Genomic DNA, 19,342 nt, shown 5'->3' with positions numbered 1-19,342 from the left:
GATATAGAAAGGACGGGTTCATAATAAGTAGTTCTGAGAAACGGCACCAAAAGACTGACCAAAAAATGCAGATTGTGCATTACACTACATTAACCCTAATATCAGTTCTGTTTGGAAACACTCTGGTCAGATCTGTGGTTACCTCAACCATTGGGTGGTATAACCCGGCAGCAGCTCAGCACAACATCGTTGTTCCATCAGTGCCTTTCCCAGCGTGATGGGAGATAGAAATGAAACAAACTAAAACAAAGTGGAATCTTTGGGACAAGATAAAAGATATCCACTAAAGCACAAAAGGAAAGAAGGAAAGAAGGAATGAAGGAAATAAAAGCCATGATAATAATGACAGAGAAATAGATGCACTGAATACAAGAGATGCACGACACAATTGCTCACCATCCATTCAGCGATACCAAAACAGTCCCCTAGGAGCAGCTGCTCCCACTTCAAGAGGCACCTGGATGAGGAGCTACGAGAGATGGTTTAGTAGCTTGTAGCACTGATAGGTATGGGAGGGTGGTTGGACTGGATGATCTTGCAGGTCGTTTCCAAACTTGTGATTCTGTGATTCACTTCCAGCCAACTGCCCCAGCTGCATCAATTTCCATGTTGTCACATGATGTGCAATATGCCTTTGGATGCCATACCTTTGGACCATAGCTTATTGGAATCTCACATACAGTACCACTACAGTTAGCAAAAGACCCAGGCTGAGAAGAGCTTCCACAGACCTTTCCTGCCCTGACTCCCCTCTGTTCATGGCAGATGCTGTCCGTCAACATCAGAAACAGAAGCGTACAAACAAACCAGTGATCCTTACTGGAGCTCGGAGCTAGAATGGTTTCTGCACATCACAAGACGCAGCCCTTATATTAAAACTCAGATTCCTTCAGATTTCCCAGTAGATTTTATTGGTTTTGTCACCAGCCATTCATACCAAGGAAATACTTGAGTGAAATGAAGGACCAGAAACACCACAATACTTTGAATTCTCTGCTATCTTATACATGATGTTCCAGAAACGCTCTATAACAACTCATTTACATTTGAGATTAGGAGAGAAAACAAAATCAAACCAAGAAGGAAAACATTGCTCAAAGAGCACTCTGTACAGCATGCAGAACCAAGGAACACGTGGTTGAATGGGCACTGTGAATGTTAGCCACCTCTAAGGCAGCCAGCTTCTCTGGGCTATTAAAGAAAACCTCCACTGGCAAAAAGAAAGCATGAAAGCAGATGTATGAAAACAATAGCTTCAATATCGGAATCGCTTCTTCCCATTTTTCACTTAATGCTTAGGAGCAATAGCACTATCACAATCTGATATCACATCCCAGTGATCCCAGCATGCATCCACCTCCAAACGTAACAAAATTTAAACATGAAATCATGAATAAAGTACTGCATCAGAGGAGATTGTCCTTGACTTCTCACACAGCACATCTCTGCTTCCCCGGTGATTTTTGGTACAATGTTGGTGCCTCCTTCATTTCAATTGGAAGAGATCAACCCACGAGGACCGAGATGCTTCTCCTACTCCTCCCTTACTGATGGCTGAGCCAGGGGCTTTGATCCAAACTGGCATTCTCCTCTGCTGCCCTGGCACCCGTGCCTTCAGAGACGGGAGCTCGGCCCTGCAAAGAACACAGTGCAGGGCTGACATGGGGCCGTTAACGGCAAGCAGGTGTCAGCGAGAAGCTGGGAAGGCTCATCTGAACCGATGTGAATGGGAGACCACTCTTCCCTGCCCAGAGGCAAAGAAAGAGAAGGGCGGGGACACAGCTCTCTGACCCGAGCAAGACAACATTAAAACGCTGTAACGAACCCCATAGCCCTATTAAGCCCTTGAATATGGACTTCAGAACAGCATAACTGGAAATCTTTTTGGGATCAGGAAGAGAGGAGCAGCCACTATCGATTCCCGCAGGAACAAATAACAAATACCGTGCTTTAAAGCCATCGGTAAAAAGGGGATAAGGGATGGGGGAACTCAGACAGCAACGGAGGGGAAACTGACTCCCAGGTGACAGCAGTTATGCCGTCGCCGATGCCGTGCAGGAGAAAGGCGACGCCACCCATCACCGCCACGGCCTCGCCGCAGCTCCCCGCCGTCGCACAGCCGCACTCGGGGCCGAACCCTCCCTCGCAGCCTCCGTCCCCGCCTCCCTCCGCGCCCCGCACCGCGCTGCCCCCGCGCTCCCCCTCGGCCCCCGCGCGGGGCTCCGCTCCCTCACCTGCACGGCCCAGTCGCTTTCTTCTTGGCCGAGGCCGGCCGAGCACAGCGAGCTCCGCCGCTCGGCCGCGCCGTGCGGCAGCCCGGCGGGGAAGCAGGGCAAGAGCGGCCCGAGGAAGCGGAACTCGCTGTCGACGGTGCCGGCGGCGAGGCGGACGTCGTAGACGTAGCTGCGGGGCAGGGAGCCGGCGCCGCTGTCGGCGGCGGAGCGCGGGAAGGCGGGCAAGGTCCCCGGCTCGCCCCGCCGGGCCCGCCGCACATGGGCGGCCACGGCGGCCGCCGCGCCGGCCACGAAGAGCGCGGACACGCAGGCCAAGCAGACGCTGAGGTACAGGGTGAGGCGGCCGTCGGGCTCGGCGGCCGGCGCCTCTTCGCTCGCCCGCAGGCGGCCTTCGGAGAAGCCGTCGGCCAGGGCGACGGCCAGCGTGGCGCTGGCGGAGCGCGGCGGCCGCCCGCGGTCCCGCACCAGCACCACCAGCCTGTGCCGGGCCGCGTCGCGCTCGCCCACGGCCCGCGCCGTGCGCACCTCGCCGCTGTGCAGCCCCACGCGGAACAGCCCCGGCTCCGTCGCCTTGGCCAGCTCGTAGCACAGCCACGCGTTCTGCCCCGCGTCCGCGTCCACCGCCACCACCTTGGCCACCAGGTAGCCCGCCCGCGCCCGCCGCGGCACCAGCTCGCCCAGCGCCGCGCCGCCGTCGGCCGGCGGGTGCAGCACCACGGGCGCGTTGTCGTTCTCGTCCCGCACCAGCACCCGCACCAGCGCCGTGGCGCTCCGCGGCGGCGAGCCCCCGTCGGCGGCGACCACCGTCACCTCCACGGCGCGCACCTGCTCGTAGTCCAGCGGCCGCACCACGGACACGGCCCCGCTCTCGCCGTCCACAGACACGGCGGGCCGCTCCTCGCCCTCCTCCCGCACCAGCGCGTACCTCACGCGCCCGTTCGCGCCCGCGTCCGCGTCCGTCGCCTTCACGCTGCCGATCCGCACCGCGCCCGCCTCGTTCTCGCTCACCCACATGCTGTACGCCGCCTGCGTGAAGCGAGGCGCGTTGTCGTTCACGTCGCCGACCCGCACCCAAACGCTCTCGCGAGCGCTCAGCCGCGCCCGGCCCCGGTCCGTCGCCACGATGCTCACGTTGTACTCGGCCGCCGTCTCCCTGTCCAGGGCCGCGCTGGTGCGCAGCTCGTAGTGGTCGGCGAACGCGGCCGTCAGGCTGAACGGCACGTCGCCCTCGACGGCGCACTCCGTCCGCCCGTTGTCGCCGGAGTCGCGGTCCCGCACGCTCAGCAGGGCCACCACGGTGCGCGGCGGGGCGTCCTCGGGGATGGACGCGCTCACCGAGCTCAGCTCGATCTCCGGCGCGTTGTCGTTCACGTCCAGCACCTCCACGTGCACTTTGCAGTGCGCAGACAGACCGCCGCCGTCCGTGGCTCTCACCACCAGCTTGTGAGTCTTTGCTTCTTCATAATCCAGGTTGCCCGAGACCCGAATCTCCCCGGTCTCTGCGTTCAAGTCAAAGATTTCACGGGATCCTTCCGATGCTTTTGTAAAGGCATACCGCACTTTGCCGTTGGTTCCTTCGTCGGGATCGGCGGCCGACACCCGCACCACCAGCTGCCCCGGGGGGCTGTTCTCGGCCACGCGCACCTCGTACACCTCCCGCGAGAACACCGGCATGTTGTCGTTGGCATCCAGCACCACCACCCGCACCTCAGCCGTGCCCGACCTGGGCGGCGAGCCGCCGTCCGTGGCCGTGAGCACCAAATGCAGCTCCCGCTGCTCCTCGCGGTCCAAAGGACTCACAAGAACGAGCTCAGCGTATTTGCCTCCATCTTCTGCTTTCTCGAGAGCAAGGGAGAAATGCGAGTTCGAGGAGAGGCTGTAATTCTGTAAATCGTTCATCCCAACGTCCTTATCCCGCGCTTCTTCTAGGGGAAATCGAGACCCGGCAGCTGTCGTTTCGGGTATCTCCAGAACCACCTCCTTCTGCGGGAACACGGGGGAGTTGTCGTTCACGTCGCGAAGCTCCACCTCCCCGCGGATCAGCTGCACCGGGTTCTCAAAGAACAGCTTAAAGAAGAGCGCGCAGCTCTCGCTGTGCGGACAGATCCGCTCTCGGTCCAGCGTCTCCGTGACCGTCAGGACGCCGCTGTGCGGATCGAGGCGGAAATGCTGCTCGCTCCCCTCGGACACCACGCGCGCCTTGCGAGCCGCCAGCTGGCTCGGAGAAAGCCCCAGGTCCCGGGCGACGTTGCCCACCCACGAGTCCCTCGCCATTTCCTCCCACACGGAATAGCGCAGCCTTTCGGCCCCGCTCTCCCACACGCAAACGCACACGAGCCACAGCACCACTCGCCTCTGGCCGCCGCCGCCGCTCCGGCTCCCGCTCGCCGTCCCTCTCCGCCACGGCCGGCCTTTCCCGGCGCCCTCCATGCCTCGCCGCCTTGCTCGCCGGCCCCGACGCGCCGCGCTGCCGCTCGCCGACCCCAAGCCGCAGCACTTTCACAGCGCCTCGGCCCCCAAGCCCCCGAGCGCCCGGCTCCGTGCCCCGCAGCCCTTCCCGAGCGGCTCTCACGGCTCTTCTGCGCGCCTGCGCCCGAAAGCGCGCTGCGGCCACAGGGAGCTGCCGCTCCGTGGACAACATCCCCACCCAGCGGCGCGACGCCGAATTGCTCCTTCTCCGCCTTCCCACCAGTTCCCGGTTCGAATCTCCTTTCCCCTTGCACACACGATCCCAAATTTCAATGGAAATACTCGCCGCGTTTGGCAGCAGGCTTGTTGCCCTCACACGCACTGCTGCTCTGGGTATCACTTCTCAGTTCTCCACGGCGAATTCATTTCCTCCGTTCTGTTTGGTCTTTGCAAAGTATCTTCTCACTGCTATTCAGTTCATTGTCGTACTTTCCTCGTTTTCCTTTTTCTTTATTTCTCTTTTTTTTTTAATCCATTAGAGTAATTAACATTATAGTAATTAACATTATCCGTTATAATAATTAACAGAGCAGTCCTGACACAGAGTGGTACTGAATGGGAGAATTGCTGCCAGAGAGCTTACACAGAATTGTGCTGTAGGCAAATGATTCACCATTACTCCACCACGCTGTTATGCTCAAGTCATAATACTCTTCCAGGACAGAACGCTGATCCTGTTTTCTTCACACTGTGTATATCAGCATGCCTTATGGTTCCAGGCTTCTAATGCTTTCCTGTTTGAAAGTCAGCTTTCTTCCCTGACACGACAAACATGTCCTACCTTGCGCCTATTCTGAAGTGTGGCATCACACAACAATGCTCTCAGATCTCCTAGGACACTGAAGGGGCTGTACACTTTGCTGCAACCCTGGCATCAGTGATTCACTTGCCTAAGCCATGTCAAGAAGCAAGGATCCCCTCGTCAAGGCATCCTGAGCAGGCGGAGAGTTACTCATAGATCTCTTATCATAGAGAAATTAAGGTTGGAAAGGATCATCAAGTCCAGCCATCAACCTACCCCACCGTGCCCACTAAGCAATGTGGCAGTGCATCACTACTCTTTATGAGAAAAAACTGTCCCTAAAATCCAACCTGAAATGCTTACATGCTCTCCTCCATCTGATCTACTGAGCTTTGACCACGTTCACATGCCTTCTGCCTTATGCTTAGGCTGGCTCTTGTCTTGCTACTCAGATGGGCCTCAGAGCCCTGGGAGATTCAGGCAGCAGCAGCATCTGGTCCTCTGTCAGGTGTCAGGTGGCTTGAGACAAGCAGAGATGCTCCTGTTTTCTGGGGCTCTCTCCACAGCATTGGGTCAGAGTTCCATGGCTTCTACCATTACACTGCTGCTTTGTGAAGCCTCTGCTGTGAGCTCCCAGAAGAGTGGTGCCAAGGGGAGCATCCCTCTGCAACCAGGCAAACAGCGCCCACATGGGAAGTACCTGAGCACTCAGAGTTAGCGCTCAGCTGTGTTCACGTTGATCATTTGTGAATCCCACTGTGGTCCTTTTAACAGCAGTTGGGACCCCCTGTCTCACAGGTATCAGCAGAAGGGAAGGGATTAAAAAGTCAATCTCCCTCCTGTTTGTAAGCTCATTCATGTACTGGAAACCACAATGTGATCTTCCTCTAGGCTGAACAATCAGTCTGCCTCAGTTTTCCTTCATAGCGGAGGTGCTCTGATTTTCTGATCATCTTCATACCTTCTCTGCTTTTGTTCCATTCTTTCCATGCCAGTGTTGGTGGGCACCAACCGGGACAAAATATTCCAGGTGGGTCCTCATAAGAGCAAAGCAGAGGAGGACAATCACCTCCCTCACCCTCCTTGCCACCTCTCTTTTCATGGAGACCACAGTACAGTTGCTCATCTCTGCTGCAAGCATGCATGTCTGGCTCGTCTCTGTGCACCTGAAACTTCAAGTCCTTCTCCACAGGGCTGCTCTCAGTCAGTTTTCTCCCAGACTGTAATCACACTCGCAAAGGACCTGACCCAAGTCCAAGGCCACCTCGTGGACGTGTGGAACCTCATTCAATTCCCATGGACTCGCTTCTCAAGCTTTTCCAGGTCCTCTGGAGAGCATCCCCACCATCTCTCGCGTCAACTGCACTACGCACACAAGTGTCATCTGCAAAACGGCTGAGGGTGCACTTGATCCCGCTCTCTCAATCCATTGATCGAGATGTTGAAGAGCGCCGGTCCCCACACAGACCTCTAGGGGGACACCACTCATCACTGCTTTCCACCCGGACAGAACGCTCTTGACCACGATTCTATCGCTGTGAGCATCCAACCAATTCCGTATGCACTGAACAGCCCAGCCTTCAGATCCATACCTCTCCAACTCACCCGTAAGGAGGTTGTGTGGGACCATGTCAAAAGCCCTGCACAAGTCCAACTGCATGACAGCACTCACTCTTCATTTGTCCAATGCTGCTGTTACTCCACCATAGAAGGACACCAGATTGCTCAGACAGGATCTGCCCTTGTTGAAGCAACGCTGGCTGTGTCAGATCACCTTCTTTTCTTGTCTTAACATGGCTTCTGAGAGGATGTGTTCCCTGATCTTCCCCGGCACAGACACGAGGCTCCTGGGTCTGGAGTTTGCCAGCTCTTCCTAATGGCTAAGACCCTTGACCATCCTTTTCTGTCTAACTCTTGTAAACAGCTTGTGGCTCTTAATTGTAGTGTTCCAGTTGTGTGAATCTTCTCACCCCATTTCCATGAGAACAAATAGGTTGATTTGTTGTAATTTTCAATGCTGTGGTTTCCAGCTCTGGCTTATTTCCCATGATGCATGCATTGGGATACAGGATATTCAGTTCCCGGTTCGAATCTCCTTTCCTCTTGCACACACGAGCCTGAAAGTGAAATGGAAATACTCGCCGTGTTTGGCAGCAGGCTTACTGCCTGCTCACAGAGTTCTGCTCTGGGTATCACTTCTCAGGTCTCCCCGGCAAACTTTTTTCCTCCGTGCTGTGTGGCATTTGCAAAATATTTTGTCATTTCCATTGGTGCTGTTGTCGTATTTTCTTCTTTTTCTCTTATTTTTAATTAGCACAGTAATTAACAAGAGAGGTGAATAGACACATAGCATTTCTGAGTGTGATAATTGGTGCCAGAGAGCTTGCATGGAAAAGGTGTGTGATCCTTCCCAGCACGTTTCTATGATAACAATTAGCCACTAGCTTTATAGCCTTCTCAGCTGGGATTTACAGCTCCTCCTTATTTCCCATGATGGACACACTGGGATAAAGCAACTTCAGATGGGCTTCAAGCTGCATTAGCTTTTGGAGGACTCTCCCTACTTCCTGTCAAACAGCTCTGAGGGAGAAGAATGCTACCAGTGCTCCCAATCCCTTCATCGTGCTCCCAAGGGATTTGAGTTCTCTTGATGTTTTGTAGTCCTCTCGGTGCATCCTTATTGACACCACATGAAATGCAGGATGGAGTACTTCTCCAGCTTTACCAGGCGTGGGAGCTTCTTCTTGTTATTGCAAAGGCAGGTCCCCAGACTCACTCAGATGCAGCCACTGTTGCGCTTTCCTCTTAAATCAGTTTTGTCTGGATACATGATAATACAAAAACAGTATCACAGATTAAGTCAGTTTCTGTCTTTCCCTTCCTCTCATGCACTGCATGCATCTGTCCACCCATCCATCCATTTGGGATTGTTACCATCTCTCTTGTCACTACTGACATCAGCAACACAGAAAGGTCCAGTGAGAACTGTCATAGGCCAAGCAGACATAACTGGGAATACAGCTTGCAGTGGAATTACCAGGTCACAGCCTGACCCAGTGGCTGAGCACCAGGTGAGAAGGCATCACTAACTCTGGGATCCCAGGGGCAAGAAATGTACCTGAGGGACTGGAAGGAGTGGAGCCTCTCCTTGCCCCCTCCTCACACTCTTCCCCCTCATGTAAGGGGTTGCAGACAGGGGAGTAGCATCTCTTTAGACACAGATTGAGCCCCTTTGAGTCATCACCAGTCACTAGAAGGGGTGAGCCAGTTTCCCTTCTTTTTTACCTGCTGTTGCTCTTCTTTACCTCTGTTGCTCTCTTCATATAATGGAACTTGAACTCCTCCATGCGCTGCCAATATCTCTTTTTCAGCTGGAGTGTAGCAGGCCTCTGATCCTCAGTATCCCAGAGCCTAAGGGTATACAAAAAGAAAAAGGATGACCTCGAGCCTCCCACAGAGCTTTCTGCCAGATTCTTCAGGCTGGGCTTTTTTCCTTATCTGCAGTACAGTGTACTTGTTTTTATGTCTTGTCCTGGCCCATGAACCACCTCCCTGTTTCATTTGCTCAGAGGTTTGTCATTGCTCAGACCCCGATTTGAAGTCATCCTTCTTCTGGGTCAGCTGACAGAGAGGACTTGCAATCAGACTGAAATGCAGAATGTGCACTCTTGAGAAAATGGAAACTTTTAAGAAAGCTTGTGTTTCTTTTTTGCTGGTTGGTGGAAACACAGCTTTTGTTTTGTTGATCAGATGATGTCCATCTTGCCTTTTATTCCTCAAGAAATGGATCTCCTACGCAGGGAACAAATGGCTTACAGAAGAATTTGGATTCTTTTCCTATGTTTCTGAAAACCTTCCTCTGCTCTTTTGTCCCTCTCAATGATGCCATCAGTGTAGTGCAGGTGTTCAGGAGCTTCTTTCTGTTCCAGTGCAGTTTAAATCATTCCTTTGGAAACGGCAGGGACGTGTATCCAGCCCTGGGGCAATCCATACCAGCTGCACTTCTCCCAGTCTGCATACGTATCTGAGGGTTACTCCAGTGCAGGTGTCAAACCTTGCAATTGCAATCTTGAACCTCATTAGGTTCACACAGGCTCACCCTTCAAGTTTGTTGAGGTCCCTCTGGATGGTGTCACTTCCTTCTAATGTGTCAACCTCACCGCTCAGCTTGGGGCCATCGGCAAACTTGCTCAGGGTGCACTTGAGCTCATCATTGATGTCACTGATGAAGATGCTGAAGAGCTCTGGTCACAACACCAACTGCTCATCACTGGCTTCCACCTGGACACAGGGCTGTTCAGCACAACCCTCTGTCTATGGCTTTCCAACCAATTCATCATCCACTATATTGTCCGCCACACAAATCCATACCTTTCCAATATGGAGAGAAGGATGTGGTAGAGGACCATGTCAAAGGCCTTGCACAAGTCCACAGGGATGACAGCACTTACGCTTCCTTTGTCTCATGATGCTGTTCCTGCACCACAGAAGTACATTCAACTCACAAGGGCTCGCTGTTCAAGCTTGTCCAGAGCCCTTTGGAGGCAACCCTTCCTTCTATTGTATCAACTGCACCACTGAAATAAATGTTACCAGCTATCTTGCTGAGGGTGCATTTCATCCCACTGTCTAGATCCACTGACAAGGATTTTGAGGAGCACTGGTTCCAACACAGACCCCAGGGGACACCACTTGTCACTGGCCTCCACCTGACATGGAGCTCTTGACAACAATCCTATGTCTGTAAGCATTCAACCTTCTCCACGGAACAGTCCACCACTCATACACATCTCTCTTTAACTTACAGATGAATATGATGTGTGGGACCATGTCAAAGGCCTTGCACAGGTCCATGTCGATGACACCACTTACGTTATGTTTCGTTCGTCTAGTGATGCTGTTTCTGCACCATAGAAGTACACCAGGTGGATCAGACAGGATCTGCCCTCATTGAATCAACACTGGCTGTGTTGGATCCCCTCCTTTTCTTGCATGTGTCTTAACATGGCTTCCAGAAGAATCTATGGCTCAATCTTCCCCAGCACAGACACGAGGCTCATGGGTCTGTCATTTCGCAAGCCTTCTGATAGGGCAACACCCTCGCCCATCCTTCCCTACATAACTCTTGTAAACAGCATGTATCTCTTCATCGCTGTATTCCAGTTGTGTGAAGCTTCCCAACACATTTCCATAAGAACATACACACAATATTTTTCTACTTTTCTATTTTGTGTTTTCCAGCTCTGGCATATTTCCCATGATGATGTATTCCATTCGGATACAGGAACTTCAGATGGGCTTTCAGATGTGCTGCCTTGTACAGGGGCAACTGATACTGACACAGATGGTTCCCTGGTTCAGACAGAAGACTTGTCACAGAGACTGAAGAAAACACGGGGCGTGATTTGAAGGGGGAATCACTTCAAGGCCTCCTGCAGGACTTGCAGCAACTGTAGGGCTTGTCGAGGGACTTGGAGCAGCCACAGAGTGTGTTGAGTGGGTTGGAGCAGCCACGGGATTTATCCCAGGGAAGGGAAAGCCTCAGGGCTGTCACATGAGTTAGAGCAGCTAAAGCACCTTTTGCCAGGGTTGCTGAAATCACATGGCAAATAATGAGAGCTGGAGCAACTGCAGAGAGTGTTGAGAGGTGCTGCAATTGCAGGGCCTGTGTCGTGTGCTGGAGGAACCACAAGACCTCTCATGGGTGTTGAAGAAGCAGCAGGGTTTGTTGCTAGGAATGCAGAGACTCCGTGGCCTGTTTTGAGGACTGGTGAAACGACAGGGCCTGCAGCAGGATTTGAGGCAACCACAGGCTGTGATGGAGGATCTGGAGCAACTGCAAGGCAGACAGCAGGGTTGCAGCAACTACAGGCCTGTGGCGGCAGTTGGAGCAGCCACAGAGCACGGAGCAGGGCTTGGAGCCACCACAGCAACTGGCACAGGCCTCAAAGCAACCACAGGCACTGCAGGGAGGGCTAAAGAAACTGCAGGGCCTATCTGAACCTTCTGAACAAGTCCAACCAACTCCTGTTCAAGAACCCGTGTCCCCCTTTGGGATCGGTGATACCCATTGGCAGCCCTCATACCAGGTGCCAAGCAGACCGCCCCATGACCAAACAACCCCAAATTTTTAATTTGCACCAGCCTCTCAGCCATGTGTTCGTAAGGTTGGTTTTCCTGCTCCTCTCAGTGTCCTTCCCCGCCACCACAGCAACACAAGCAAATACTGCTTGCATGCCACCACCTGCTGACCAATGCCCACCCGGTTCACAAGCACTTGCTGGTCCCCAACCCTGACATCTCCCCACTTTTAGACTTCTGTGTGATGTCACATGGCAGAGAACATCTCTCTGGCCAGTTCAGGCCAGCAGGCCTCCTTCTGCCCCCTACCAGCTTCTTGTGCACCACCAGCACGCTCACTCTCTGGGCACAATCAGAAGCAGAAATGGCCCTGGCTCTGTGCAGCACTGCTCAGCAACAACTCACTAGTCACTGTTCTAAACGTGCTTTTCCTCCTAAAGGCCAAACAAACCATCATATCAGCCACTACAAAGCAAGTCAGCTTTGTAAACAGGACGAAAAACAGGACAATCAGCAACACAGAAACGTCTTACAAAAACCAGCTGTAAGCCAGCATCAGCACATCCACTTGGAATGCAGCTCCTCATTCGTGGCACACAGCAGTTACAGCACCACCTGCTATTTGTGCCCTTATGCTCCTACCAATGCTGCTGATTCGCCCCTACGACCTCAGAGAGAGGAAGGGGGACCCGTCCCCTTCTTTTACTGTACCCTGATGGCTGGCACCGCTGTGGCAGGGAACAGATCCGCATGAGAAGAGCTTCCCCAGACACTGCTCACCATGACTGCCCTCATTTCACACGGACACAGGGACCTCAAGCTGTCCTTCAGCTTCCGGTCTAGAAGGCTTGAAGAGCAACACTGATCCTCAATGCATCTCTACAACAGAATAATAACTTTGCACATAAGAGTGAAGCTCAGACTCTTTCAGACTTCTCAGAAAACTTTATTATTTTCTGTCACCAGGCATTCAACTCCAGGAAATACATGAGCAAAGGGAAATTCCACATTGCTATGAATCTTCTATTATCTAATATTCCATAATCCTGACATGTCCCAGAATCATTCATTTACAATTAACTCTGCGAAAAGAACCAAATCAAACCAAACCAACAACCAAAACTAAAACAGAGAAATAGTGCATAAAAGCAGATGTATGAACATGAAAGCTTCAGTATTAGAAAATTTTCTTCTCCTTTTTTACTTAATGCTTAGGAGCAATAGCACTATCACAATTAGATATCACGTCTCAGTGATCCCAGCATGCATCCACCTCCAAACGTAACAAAAATTAAACATGAAATCATGAATAAAGTACTGCATCAGAGGAGATTGTCCTTGACTTCTCACACAGCACATCTCTGCTTCCCTGGTGATTTTTGGTACAATGTTGGTGCCTCCTTCATTTCAATTGGAAGAGATCAGCCCACGAGGACCGAGATGCTTCTCCTTCTCCTCCCTTACTGATGGCTGAGCCAGGGGCTTTGATCCAAACTGGCATTCTCCTCTGCTGCCCTGGCACCCGTGCCTTCAGAGACGGGAGCTCGGCCCTGCAAAGAACACAGTGCAGGGCTGACATGGGGCCGTTAACGGCAAGCAGGTGTCAGCGAGAAGCTGGGAAGGCTCATCTGAACCGATGTGAATGGGAGACCACTCTTCCCAGCCCAGAGGCAAAGAAAGAGAAGGGCGGGGACACAGCTCTCTGACCCGAGCAAGACAACATTAAAACGCTGTAACGAACCCCATAGCCCTATTAAGCCCTTGAATATGGACTTCAGAACAGCATAACTGGAAATCTTTTTGGGATCAGGAAGAGAGGAGCAGCCACTATCGATTCCCGCAGGAACAAATAACAAATACCGTGCTTTAAAGCCATCGGTAAAAAGGGGATAAGGGATGGGGGAACTCAGACAGCAACGGAGGGGAAACTGACTCCCAGGTGACAGCAGTTATGCCGTCGCCGATGCCGTGCAGGAGAAAGGCGACGCCACCCATCACCGCCACGGCCTCGCCGCAGCTCCCCACCGTCGCACAGCCGCACTCGGGGCCGAACCCTCCCTCGCAGCCTCCGTCCCCGCCTCCCTCCGCGCCCCGCACCGCGCTGCCCCCGCGCTCCCCCTCGGCCCCCGCGCGGGGCTCCGCTCCCTCACCTGCATGGCCCAGTCGCCTTCTTCTTGGCCGAGGCCGGCCGAGCACAGCGAGCTCCGCCGCTCGGCCGCGCCGTGCGGCAGCCCGGCGGGGAAGCAGGGCAAGAGCGGCCCGAGGAAGCGGAACTCGCTGTCGACGGTGCCGGCGGCGAGGCGGACGTCGTAGACGTAGCTGCGGGGCAGGGAGCCGGCGCCGCTGTCGGCGGCGGAGCGCGGGAAGGCGGGCAAGGTCCCCGGCTCGCCCCGCCGGGCCCGCCGCACATGGGCGGCCACGGCGGCCGCCGCGCCGGCCACGAAGAGCGCGGACACGCAGGCCAAGCAGACGCTGAGGTACAGGGTGAGGCGGCCGTCGGGCTCGGCGGCCGGCGCCTCTTCGCTCGCCCGCAGGCGGCCTTCGGAGAAGCCGTCGGCCAGGGCGACGGCCAGCGTGGCGCTGGCGGAGCGCGGCGGCCGCCCGCGGTCCCGCACCAGCACAACCAGCCTGTGCCGGGCCGCGTCGCGCTCGCCCACGGCCCGCGCCGTGCGCACCTCGCCGCTGTGCAGCCCCACGCGGAACAGCCCCGGCTCCGTCGCCTTGGCCAGCTCGTAGCACAGCCACGCGTTCTGCCCCGCGTCCGCATCCACCGCCACCACCTTGGCCACCAGGTAGCCCGCCCGCGCCCGCCGCGGCACCAGCTCGCCCAGCGCCGCGCCGCCGTCGGCCGGCGGGTGCAGCACCACGGGCGCGTTGTCGTTCTCGTCCCGCACCAGCACCCGCACCAGCGCCGTGGCGCTCCGCGGCGGCGAGCCCCCGTCGGCGGCGACCACCGTCACCTCCACGGCGCGCACCTGCTCGTAGTCCAGCGGCCGCACCACGGACACGGCCCCGCTCTCGCCGTCCACCGACACGGCGGGCCGCTCCTCGCCCTCCTCCCGCACCAGCGCGTACCTCACGCGCCCGTTCGCGCCCGCGTCCGCGTCCGTCGCCTTCACGCTGCCGATCCGCACCGCGCCCGCCTCGTTCTCGCTCACCCACATGCTGTACGCCGCCTGCGTGAAGCGAGGCGCGTTGTCGTTCACGTCGCCGACCCGCACCCAAACGCTCTCGCGAGCGCTCAGCCGCGCCCGGCCCCGGTCCGTCGCCACGATGCTCACGTTGTACTCGGCCGCCGTCTCCCTGTCCAGGGCCGCGCTGGTGCGCAGCTCGTAGTGGTCGGCGAACGCGGCCGTCAGGCTGAACGGCACGTCGCCCTCGACGGCGCACTCCGTCCGCCCGTTGTCGCCGGAGTCGCGGTCCCGCACGCTCAGCAGGGCCACCACGGTGCGCGGCGGGGCGTCCTCGGGGATCGACGCACTCACCGAGCTCAGCTCGATCTCCGGCGCGTTGTCGTTCACGTCCAGCACCTCCACGTGCACGCTGCTGCGTGCAGAGAGACCACCTCCGTCTGTGGCTCTAACCACCAGTTCGTGGGTTCCTGCTTCCTCGAAATCTATGTTTCCCGAGATCCGGATGTCTCCCGTCTCAGAGTTCAGATCAAAGAGCCTGCGACTAAGTTCAGAGGTCTGTGTGAACTCGTACCGCACCTTGCCGTTGGTTCCTTCGTCGGGATCCGCGGCCGACACCCGCACTACCAGCTGCCCCGGGGGGCTGTTCTCGGCCACGCGCACCTCGTACACCTCCCGCGAGAACACCGGCATGTTGTCGTTGGCATCCAGCACCACCACCCGCACCTCAGCCGTGCCCGACCTGGGCGGCGAGCCGCCGTCCGTGGCCGTGAGCACCAAATGCAGCTCCCGCTGCTCCTCGCGGTCCAAAGGCCTCTCAAGGATGAGCTCCGGGAATCTGTCTCCACTTTTTGCACTTCTTAATTCTAAGGAGAAATGTGAGATTGGGGTGAGGCTATAATTCTGCAAACCGTTGATCCCCGCGTCCTCATCACGAGCTTTTTCTAGGGGAAAACTTGACCCAAGCGATGCCGTTTCAGGTATCTCCAGAACCACCTCCTTCTGCGGGAACACGGGAGAGTTGTCGTTCACGTCGCGAAGCTCCACCTCCCCGCGGATCAGCTGCACCGGGTTCTCAAAGAACAGCTTAAAGAAGAGCGCGCAGCTCTCGCTGTGCGGACAGATTCGCTCTCGGTCCAGCGTCTCCGTGACCGTCAGGACGCCGCTGTGCGGATCGAGGCGGAAATGCTGCTCGCTCCCCTCGGACACCACGCGCGCCTTGCGAGCCGCCAGCTGGCTCGGAGAAAGCCCCAGGTCCCGGGCGACGTTGCCCACCCGCGAGTCCCTCGCCATTTCCTCCCACACGGAATAGCGCAGCGTTTCGGCCCCGCTCTCCCACACGCAAACGCACACGAGCCACAGCACCACTCGCCTCTGGCCGCCGCCGCCGCTCCGGCTCCCGCTCGCCGTCCCTCTCCGCCACGGCCGGCCTTTCCCGGCGCCCTCCATGCCTCGCCGCTTTGTTCGCCGGCCCCGACGCGCCGCGCTGCCGCTCGCCGACCCCAAGCCGCAGCACTTTCACAGCGCCTCGGCCCCCAAGACCCGAGCGCCCGGCTCCGTGCCCCGCCGCCCTTCCCGAGCGGCTCGCACGGCTCTTCTGCGCGCCTGCGCCTGAAAGCGCGCTGCGGCCACAGGGAGCTGCCGCTCCGTGGACAACATCCCCACCCAGCGGCGCGACGCCGAATTGCTCCTTCTCCGCCTTCCCACCAGTTCCCGGTTCGAATCTCCTTTCCCCTCGCACACACGATCCCAAATCTCAATGGAAATACTCGCCACGTTTGGCAGCAGGCTTGTTGCCCTCACACGCACTGCTGCTCTGGGTATCCCTTCTCAGGTCTCCACGGCGAATTCATTTCCTCCGTTCTGTTTGGTCTTTGCAAAGTATTTTCTCACTGCTATTCAGTTCATTATCGTACTTTCCTCATTTTCTTTTTTATTTCTTTTCTTTTTCTTTTAATCCCTTATATTAATTAACATTATAGTAATTAACATTATCCGTTATAATAATTAACAGAGCAGACCTGGCACAGACTGGTACTGAATGGGAGAATTCCTGCCAGAGAGCTTACACAGAATTGTGCTGTAGGCAAATGATTCACCATTACTCCACCATGCTGTCATGCTCAAGTCATAATACTCTTCCAGGACAGAATGCTGATCCTGTTTTCTTCACAGTGTGTATATCAGCACACCTTATGGTTCCAGGCTTCTAATGCTTTCCTGTTTGAAAGTCAGCTTTCTTCCCTGACACGACAAACATGTCCTACCTTGCGCCTATTCTGAAGTGTGGCATCACACAACAATGCTCTCAGATCTCCTAGGACACTGAAGGGGCTGTACACTTTGCTGCAACCCTGGCATCAGTGATTCCTTTGCCTAAGCCATGTGAACAAGCAAGGATCTCCTCGTCAAGGCATCCTGAGGAGTGGGAGACTTATTTGTAGATCTCTTATCATAGAGACATTAAGGTTGGAAAGGATCATCAAGTCCAGCCATCAACCCACCCCACCGTGCCCACTAAGCAATGTGGCAGTGCATCACTACCCTTTATGAGAAAAAACTGTCCCTAAAATCCAACCTGAAATGCTTACATGCTCTCCTCCATCTGATCTACTGAGCTTTGACCACGTTCACATGCCTTCTGCCTTATGCTTAAGCTGGCTCTTGTCTTGGTACTCAGATGTGCCTCAGAGCCCTGGGAGATTCAGGCAGCAGCAGCATCTGGTCCTCTGTCAGGTGTCAGGTGGCTTGAGACAAGCAGAGATGCTCCTGTTTTCTGGGGCTCTCTCCACAGCATTGGGTCAGAGTTCCATTGCTTCTACCATTACACTGCTTCTTTGTGAAGCCTCTGTTGTGAGCTCCCAGAAGAGTGGTGCCAAGGGGAGCATCCCTCTGCAACCAGGCAAACAACGCCCACATGGGAAGTACCTGAGCACTCAGAGTTAGCGCTCAGCTGTGTTCATGTTGATCATTTGTGAATCCCACTGTGGTCCTTTTAACAGCAGTTGGGACCCCCAGTCTCACAGGTATCAGCAGAAGGGAAGGGATTAAAAAGTCAATCTCCCTCCTGTTTGTAAGCTCATTCATGTACTGGAAACCACAATGTGATCTTCCTCTAGGCTGAACAATCAGTCTGCCTCAGTTTTCCTTCATAGCGGAGGTGCTCTGATTTTCTGATCATCTTCATACCTTCTCTGCTTTTGTTCCATTCGTTCCATGCCAGTGTCGGTGGGCACCAACCGGGACAAAATATTCCAGGTGGGTCCTCATAAGAGCAAAGCAGAGGAGGACAATCACCTCCCTCACCCTGCTAGCCACCTCTCTTTTCATGGAGACCACAGTACAGTTGCTCATCTCTGCTGTAAGCATGCATGTCTGGCTCGTCTCTGTGCACCTGAAACTTCAAGTCCTTCTCCACAGGGCTGCTCTCAGTCAGTTTTCTCCCAGACTGTAATCACACTCGCAAAGGACCTGACCCAAGTCCAAGGCCACCACGTGGACGTGTGGAACCTCATTCAATTCCCATGGACTTGCTTCTCAAGCTGTTCCAGGTCCTCTGGAGAGCATCCCCACCATCTCTTGCATCAACTGCACTACGCACACAAGTGTCATCTGCAAAACGGCTGAGGGTGCACTTGATCCCGCTCTCTCAATCCATTGATCGAGATGTTGAAGAGCGCCGGTCCCCACACAGACCTCTAGGGGGACACCACTCATCACTGCTTTCCACCCGGACATCACGCTCTTGACCACGATTCTATCGCTGTGAGCATCCAACCAATTCCGTATGCACTGAACAGCCCAGCCTTCAGATCCATACCTCTCCAACTCACCCGTAAGGAGGTTGTGTGGGACCATGTCAAAAGCCCTGCGCAAGTCCAACTGCATGACAGCACTCACTCTTCATTTGTCCAATGCTGCTGTTACTCCACCATAGAAGGACACCAGATTGCTCAGACAGGATCTGCCCTTGTTGAAGCAACGCTGGCTGTGTCAGATCACCTTCTTTTCTTGTCTTAACATGGCTTCTGAGAGGATGTGTTCCCTGATCTTCCCTGGAACAGACATGAGGCTCCTGGGTCTGGAGTTTGCCAGCTCTTCCTAATGGCTAAGACCCTTGACCATCCTTTTCTGTCTAACTCATGTGAACAGCTTGTGGTTCTTAATTGTAGTGTTCCAGTTGTGTGAATCTTCTCACCCCATTTCCACGAGAACAAATAGGTTGATTTGTTGTAATTTTCAATGCTGTGGTTTCCAGCTCTGGCTTATTTCCCATGATGCATGCACTGGGATACAGGATATTCAGTTCCCGGTTCGAATCTCCTTTCCTCTTGCACACACGAGCCTGAAAGTGAAATGGAAATACTCGCCGTGTTTGGCAGCAGGCTTACTGCCTGCTCACAGAGTTCTGCTCTGGGTATCACTTCTCAGGTCTCCCCTGCAGTCTTTTTTCCTCCGTGCTGTGTGGCATTTGCAAAATATTTTGTCATTTCCATTGGTGCTGTTGTCGTATTTTCTTCTTTTTCTCTTATTTTTAATTAGCACAGTAATTAACAAGAGAGGTGAATAGACACATAGCATTTCTGAGTGTGATAATTGGTGCCAGAGAGCTTGCATGGAAAAGGTGTGTGATCCTTCCCAGCACGTTTCTATGATAACAATTAGCCACTAGCTTTATAGCCTTC

The 19,342-nt window shown here is 54.8% G+C and overlaps 2 pseudogenes; both read right to left on the bottom strand.

Moving 5' to 3' along the window:
* Positions 1 to 1,525: 1,525 nt before the first annotated feature.
* LOC125700221 (protocadherin beta-15-like) lies at positions 1,526 to 4,890 on the bottom strand (annotated as a pseudogene).
* An 8,096-nt stretch (positions 4,891 to 12,986) lies between these two features.
* Positions 12,987 to 16,367, bottom strand: LOC125700240 (protocadherin beta-15-like; annotated as a pseudogene).
* Between the last annotated feature and the right edge of the window lie 2,975 nt (positions 16,368 to 19,342).

This window comes from Lagopus muta, chromosome 14 (genome assembly GCF_023343835.1).
Source record: "Lagopus muta isolate bLagMut1 chromosome 14, bLagMut1 primary, whole genome shotgun sequence".
In the NCBI taxonomy this organism is placed as follows: domain Eukaryota; kingdom Metazoa; phylum Chordata; class Aves; order Galliformes; family Phasianidae; genus Lagopus; species Lagopus muta.
Note: the sequence above shows the minus strand (reverse complement) of the source record. Positions and strands in the feature narration are given on the sequence as shown.